The sequence below is a fragment of the Eupeodes corollae genome, chromosome 3, assembly GCF_945859685.1.
Source record: "Eupeodes corollae chromosome 3, idEupCoro1.1, whole genome shotgun sequence".
Lineage (NCBI taxonomy): Eukaryota > Metazoa > Arthropoda > Insecta > Diptera > Syrphidae > Eupeodes > Eupeodes corollae.
This window is the reverse complement of record NC_079149.1, coordinates 93,513,861-93,521,903: the sequence shown is the minus strand read 5'-3', so window position 1 is coordinate 93,521,903 and position 8,043 is coordinate 93,513,861. Positions and strand designations below refer to the sequence as shown.

The following is an 8,043-nucleotide window of genomic DNA, read 5'->3' as shown; positions in this document are numbered from 1 at the left end:
TTCCCTATTCACGAAATCACTTTTCTACAAACTTTCCCAGCTAGATATATCTACACAGTTAATCCGAATTGTAAAGGAAATGTATTCAGAACCAAAAGCAGTGGTCTGGGATGTTTCAACGTACTCGGAATGGTTTTCTGACGGTTTCTGGTGTAAAACAAGGATGCCTTTTAAGTGCTCTTCTATTTGCACTTTTCATTAATGATGTAGAAGCTCATCTAGCTGGAGGTCTCCACATTGCCGACTTGAAAGTAATTGTTCTTTTATATGCTGATGACCTGGTATTACTTTCTGAGTCTTCTGAAAACCTCCAACTTATGATAAATCACCTAGCTGATTATTGCGATAAATGTGGACTTGTCATTAATGTAGATAAATCAAAAATAATGGTGTTCTCGAGATATGCACGTAACCACACTGCATACAATTGGCAATTTAATAGAAACCCTGTACATATAATTAATAAATACAAGTACCTGGGATTGATTTTTAATAAATCAATCGATTTTAAAAATCACGTTAATGTCAAATCCAAGACTTCACAAAGTTTGTTAAAGCTATCCTGGAGGAACATATTTTCAAAGCAGCAAATAGTATTATCTGCGAAATACAAGATATTTGATGCTGTTATAAAAAGTTCGCTTTGCTATACTGTCAAGGTATGGGGAATCAACGAATATGAAAACTTTTTAATTTACCCCTAAACAACAGGACTTTCAATAAACTTCGGACACAGGACTTCCAAAAATATTTACTAGCACGCTTAAATTACAAGCAGACTGCATTTTAAAGGTTTTATCCCATCATGATGACCGACTAACAAAACGAATGGCACTTTATGAGCTAAGAAACAAGGACTGGTGGATATCGATGTGGTAAGCTCTGGGAAACGCGTGTGGAGAAACAATATCGGTGAATCCATCAAATTTGAATCGGTCTAAAGAGGTTTTCTGCAAAATCATACAAAGCTTTAAAAATTTGGAACGCGATGCTCTTATGGAGGAAGCTTGAAAATCACAAAGTCCCTAGCTAGCTTTCTCCAGTTTCGCACGCCAAGTTGGTTGAGGTCCTCTCCCACCTGGGTGCGCCACCTGAGTCGCGGTCTTCCTCTACTGTCCCTCGGGATTGGATTCGATTGATCCATCCGCTCCACATGACCTAGCCATCTAACCCGTTGGACTTCAATTGTGTAACTAGGTCAGTGTCGCCGTACAGCCCGTATACAGCTCGTCGTTATATCTTCTCCTCCATTCTCCATCTATGCGTGCGGGACCAAAAATCACCCGAAGAATTTTTCTCTCGAAGCATACTAAGACGCTCTCATCTTTCTTACACAGGGTCCAGGCCTCAGCGCTATAAATGAGAACCGGGATGATGAGGGTCTTTTAGATGGTGATTTTAGATGCTCGAGAGAGGACTTTACTTCTCAATTGCCTTCTAAGTCCAAAGAAGCAGTGATTTGCAAGAGTTATTCTTCGTTTGATTTCAACGCTGGTGTCGTTGTCTGTATTAATAGCGGTGATTAGTTAAACAAAGTCCTTAACTACCTCAAAATTATACCTGTCCATGGTGACGTTTTGTCCAAGATATCGTTGTTCAATGGCCGTTTTGATGACAGCATATACTTGGTCTTGCCCTCATTTACTACTAAACCCATCCTCTTCACTTCCGTCGCAATGCTCAAAAAGACTCCACTGACATCATGTTTTAATCTTCCAATTATGTCAATATCATCTGCGTATTCGAGTAATTGGATGGACCTTTGGAAGATTGTGCCTCTAGTGTTTACGGTTGAGTTTTGCACAATTCTTTCCCGAACGATGTTGAAGAAGTCGCATGACAGTGCATCGCCTTGTCTAAAACTTCTTTTGACATCAAATGAATCGGTAAGATCTTTTCCGACCTTGATAGAGCAGCGTGCATTCTCCATCGTCATTCTGCACAACCGAATAAGTTTGACAGGGATGCCAAAACTAGACATTGCTCGGAAGATCTCTTCCCTATAGACGCTGTCATACGTGGCTTTAAAATCGATAAAGAGATGGTGATTATCGATTTGAAGTTCCTGGGTTTTTTTTCAAGATCTGCCGTAGTGTGAATATTTGGTCGATATTGGACTTACCTGGTCTGAAGCCACACTGATAAGGACCAATCAGGTTGTTGACGAATGGCTTCAGACGTTCACATAATACGGCAGAGATGATCTTATACGCAATGTTAAGGAGACTGATGCCTCTGTAGTTGGCGCAGTTTAGAGGGTCTCCTTTCTTATGTATCGGGCACACTATGCTGAGATTCCACTCATCGGGCATGCTTTCTTCCGACCATATTTTGCAGATGAGTTGGTGCATGCTTCCTAACAAGTCATTGCCTGCTGCTTGGAATAGTTCGGCAGCGCTGGCGTCAGCTCCAGCAGCTTTGTTTGACTTAAGTTTAGATATAGCTTCGTCAAGGTCGGGTAGGCGGAATTGTTGATCTGCGTCGCCGAGGTTGATTGGTGCTATCTCCCTTACAGCGGAATTCGGTTCGTCATCGCCGTTATATAATTTGGAGAAGTGGTCTTTCCATATTCTCAGCGTCGACTGCGGTTCTACTACGATGTTCCCTTGATCGTCTTTACAGGCTGGTACCCTTGGGAGGTTTTTTTACCTTTTGGTAAAATTAACGAACCTCATTCCTGTTGTGACATCCCTCTATCTCCTCGATCGAACGCTTCTCATGCTCTCTTTTTGTCCATCTAAGAAGTCGGTGTTCCTCTCTCCTCCTCTGCTCGTAGAGCTCGCGAGTTTAGAGGGTCTCCTTTTTTATGTATCGGGCACACTATGCTGAGATTCCACTCATCGGGCATGCTTTCTTCCGACCATCTCTGATGGCTGCAAGGCAATGTTGCCACTGGTTTTCAATGCTTAATGCATTAAGCATAGGACTCCTTAAGAGGTTATTAGAGACTCGATCGGAAAATTACATGGCAGTCTCTTGCGATTGTAGCCGACTTACGTCGAATCTTCTCACAGTACTTTCTTGTTTTGGCTTGGATCGGGATATCCGTAGCCGTACCTTGGCTACTACCTATTGAATCAAACTACTTTGATGAATCACTGTATTACAGTCAATATCCTTAATATTATACAAGATGTGAAGCCCTTAGATTAAAGTTTTGCACGTTATGTGATTTGAAAGCAAAATTAGATTCCTTCGACTTCTTGAGTATATCTGCCGTTTTGTCTGCCTGGGACAAAAATCTCTGACGCTACAAGACACGGTAGAAGTGTTTAACAACTTTGAAATGGAAAGCACTCTATTCCTTTTTAAAAACCATTTATACATATAGGATGTTTCTTATAACCGAATTTGTTTAAATTTATTTCATTTTAATTTTTATTTATATGCCTAGAAAATTATTGATTTTGATTTTGATTCATAAAAATTAAAAACAATGTACAAAAAGCAAAACGAAACAAAAAATGAATGAACTGCTTACTTACTTGATACTTAAAATCAAAAGAAATTCTTTAAATGGTTTTTTTGCAGAGCCGCCATTTTGTAATTATTTGCTTCAAAAAATTATATTTAGTCAATAATATGATTAATAAAACCACATTTCGGTTGTTTCCGATACATTTTGTAGTGTTTCTGAAAAAAAATACCAAATGCTTATTTTTTCCTCCTCTAAGGTGGCCTAGCCCATTAAGTCTCTTGGACAATAAAAAAGATATAACAGTTTTGTTTAGACTTGTTTTAAGGGTTTGTGCTTTATTCCAGACAAATAGCTAGCTGCAATCCTCCCCTTAAACAGTTCAACCGTAATACTCACGCTTCTAGGAATGATGATCATGTTGGACAGTCTGTCAAGTTCCTTAGGCATGCTTTTCTAATGTGTAAAGCTTTGTCTTTTTAATTAAGTGCGACATTAAAAAATTAAAAATTTAAAATCATTGACTCATCTTCTCAAACAAAACACTGCATATATCCTTTCCTAAAAATTACACTGTTTCTAGGCATAATAAGGATAACAGAAATCCCCTTGAATGTGAGATTGTTAAACAATAAATATACTAAACTAAATAAAAAATCACCTTTTTTTTTAATAAATAAAACACAAATGTATTTAATCAGTTTTGATAAAAAGTTTTATTTTTATCTTTCATGAAATCGTTTTTGTATATCAATATATAATTCATTTACTTATATTCTGTTTTGTTTTTGTTTTTTCTTTCATTTTAGCTTTATATAATAATTATTTTCTATATAATATATATATATATAATTTTAAATATACATTTCAGTACACACAGCCTTTTTGTATAAAATAACTTATTTTTTTATCAATTTTTATATTAGGTTTTATTTTTTTGTTTGGTTTTTCTTTCTTGAAATATATGTAAGTTTTTCTTTTTATACATTTTTTTATGACCTACTTATATTTATACGTAATTAGAAAATTCGTAAATCTATTAAAAAATAAAGATTCACATTAATTAATTGTATTTACAAAGAAAAATCATAATCAAAAGTACGTGGTTTAAGGGAATGATGGAGAAATTTTATAAAAACGTTACTGATCTTTTGCGTATTTTAAAAGTAGGAGTAATAATTCTATGAACTAATAATTCTCATTAACTTTATGCTATTTCAATATGAATACAAAAATACTAATAAACGATATCCAAGCTTAACGATTGCAATTTATGTATATTTACATCATACACGGTTAAATTTTCTCAAACAAAATCTTTTTTGAAATAATATTTATTCTTAATTCCTCCAAAAAATGATATTTATTCCTAAAAATTTCTTTGCTATTTACAAACATTTACAAACATTTTATTTTTATTTATTTTGGAATTACTTGTAGTTTTTTTTCTTATTTTTTAATCACACATCAATTTTAAATTAAAATGTATTTCTTTTCTTTTTTTTAATATTTTACTCTTTGTGAATTAGAAGTTGATTTGTCAGTGCGCTTTTATGTCCTCGTTTTTGTGTTTTTTGAAATTTACTTTCAATTTCCGTATTTTTTTTAAAGATATTTACAAAATTTAATTTTTATCAAACGGAATTTGTTTACAATTTTTAACGGATCAGGATATTTATTTTACTTACAATTTTTGTACGTAATTTTTATTTTCATTTTCTCTTCTTTTAATTTCATCCTTTTTACAAAAAAAAAGAAGTAAAATTTCAAAATGATTTTACATTTATTTATTATTTTTCATTTTATTTTTCAAACTCGAACAGCATTTGTAATTAATTTGCAGATCCTTTGATGTTTGAGTTTGCAAGGGATGTGCTGAAAAAAATAAAGACAAGAATTATTTTGCTGAATGTTTATTGTGAAAAGAAAAATGAACAAAATATCATCCGTATTGGGATTGAAAGAAGCAAGGAAATCGCTTATATCAGTTTCTTAAAACCAAATTAAAAAAAATAGAAAACTCAAAACAAAACAAATTAAATAACTGACTCAGCAAGTTTCATTTTTAAGTTAAAAAGAATTTCCCTTAATGACCCTTTGCAAAGATTAAAAAAGAATTCGTCACAGCCACAAGCAGACTTGCACCATTATATCATCCTTCATTGTTTAGGGACAAAACTTCATTCTTTGTCGTTAAAACACACTATTTGTATTGCCATGAAACAGTCTTAAAAAGTGTCATCTAGTATTTTTCGCTCTCGAAATCGAGTTTGAGACTCGATTCCCGAACATCACCCACCATCGGACTCAACACCTCATCAACAATGTAGAATTGGATCATTAATTGAATACCAACGACTATTTTCTTTGGTACCTCTACCCAGTTTGAGGTCAAGTCAAGCTTAAATTGAAAAACGTTTTTGGTCACAAAAATTAACCTTTCTGACGAGGCACATTCTTATCTCGGAAACTAAGTTACAAATAAAATGTCCAAATTAGGTGGTGCAACAGTACGTAGAGAACTAACATCTAATGACTTACAACAAACAATCCTTGGTTTGAGTCTTTTAAGGGATTTATTGGACCTACAAGTTTCAAGCCGAATCCGATGGCTAATTTGAGAGAGCACTTTTTATGACAATAACTAGTCTTGAAAGAATTATCAACTCCTCGCAAGAGGCGGTATCTGTGAAAAAATTTGGTAAGTGTTGGCTCAGAAATACTCGATGTTGTTGTCGAAGAGTGACATTTTTGGAGAGTTTTTAATTCAAACCAAATGAACACAAAAAAACTACCGGCATTGTAATCTAGGGCTATTTTTAAGCTCCATGGTTCATGAAACTTGTTATTGGCACCTCAAGCCCTTACCCCCAAACCTTAGTCGAAAAGCTGTAATTTTTGGAGGCGAATAGTTAAAAGCTATTTTAAGTGTTATTAAGTGCTATAATACCAGCTTATTTAAAAAATAAATTTCAGTACAAAAGTTATTTCAAAATCTCAACAATATTGAAATTTCAAATTTTTGAAATTATTATTTGCTTTCACCTTGTGTTTTACTGAACTCGGCAAGCTCAAGTTATTTATATTTGGTCTTATATATCAATACACCAATCGTTTTAAAATCTTACTAGAGTAGTCATAGTCATGTTTCTTTTTTTAAAACAAAACACCTCACATGCCTTGAAAATTTAACAACTCAAAATTAAATTTTCAAATATTAAGAAAAAGAAATGTACACCTCCTGAAAATAAACAATATTTATGCCCTTACCTACCTAAATAGCAGATTTGATTTTGGATGTTAGTAAGTAGGCTTTCTTTTCTCCTTAGCAGGTTAGCAATAAGACTTTTGGAAAATTGCACCAAGTGCAGTAGACGTAGTAAAAATTAAAATCGAACTAAGGAATCCAAAAAGAGCCCTAATTATCCTCATCACAACTTTTTTTTTTAATTTTAGACCATTAAGTTTAGTGTTTTCAGACTGGAACCAAGTTGGGATCATAACAAGTTGTGGGGGAAGGGATTATTTAAAGAAATCTGGATTAGATCACTTAATTAGAAGTAGAAGTTTGAAATTCGATTCGTGTGCTTTCAACTTTACGGACCTATAAGTTTGATTTCGTTTATTTCCCGAGATTTTTATTAGAAAATCAAATTTTACCAATTTTAGTGGAATTTTATAAAAGTTTAATAAAGTTTCTTATATAAATAAAATGCTAGACTAGATTGTTCAAAGTTGCTCATGTATGCAAAGATACTGTTTCAAATAATGTCCTGTATTTTAAGATTTAAAAATGTATCCGCAAAGAAAATGTTTTTCAAAAATATAGACGCCAATTTATTTGCATTGGTATGAGCATTTTTTTCTAAATGAATTTGTATATAAAAAAAAATATTTAAATTAAGTTTAAAAATATATTTGGTACGCAGTTATTTAGAGCTAATTAATATATTTTGTATGTTTCAATTTCGTAAAAAATTATAACCTATGTATAAGATCTCAAATTTCGAAAAAAAAAAACATTTTTTTAAATCAGAAATATTATGGAGGCAGTGTAAGAGTTTGTGCTGAGAGAAAATTATTAAAATTGCTGGAATAGCTCTCAAGAAGACTTATAAACAGAATAACGGTTAATTTCAAGCCAAAATTTTTAATGTTTGAAAGGATATTCGAGTCAAAAATCAATTTTTACCATGTTTTAGTAAAGTTTTTTAGGTTTCCACTTTTGTACAAAAATACTGTCAATTTTATTTTTCTGAAATTGTTGCAAATGGCAAAAACGTTTTGTTTCGCTTGAACGTAAAATCATTTTTTGTTCGTAAAATATTTAAGTTTACAAATATTTTTAAATTTTAAAAGGTTTTTTGTAAAAATAAAAGAAATTTTATTTTATTTTTTTAATTTTTCTTTTTAGTTAATAAGATAGGAAGATACAGAAAGGAATTTCAAACAAAATTGAGTTTATTTTACTATAGCAATTTTAAAATAAGTGCAAATTTTTGTTGACCTTAAATATCTCATGAACCAATAACACTAGAGACTTGAATTATATAATATTCCAATTAGAAATATAATTTTAAAAAACCTCGAATTTTTTTTGAACAAAAAAAAGATATTTACTCAAAATT

The 8,043-nt window shown here is 32.5% G+C and overlaps 1 protein-coding gene across 1 annotated transcript in view; it reads right to left on the bottom strand.

Moving 5' to 3' along the window:
- Window positions 1–4,299: 4,299 nt before the first annotated feature.
- Window positions 4,300–8,043, bottom strand: part of LOC129948884 (CUGBP Elav-like family member 2) — a 434,239-nt gene continuing 430,495 nt past the window's right edge. Inside the window, exon 13 of the mRNA XM_056060026.1 lies at window positions 4,300–5,290. The gene's annotated coding sequence lies outside the window, so the exon portion shown is untranslated. The remainder of the gene's footprint in view (window positions 5,291–8,043) is intronic.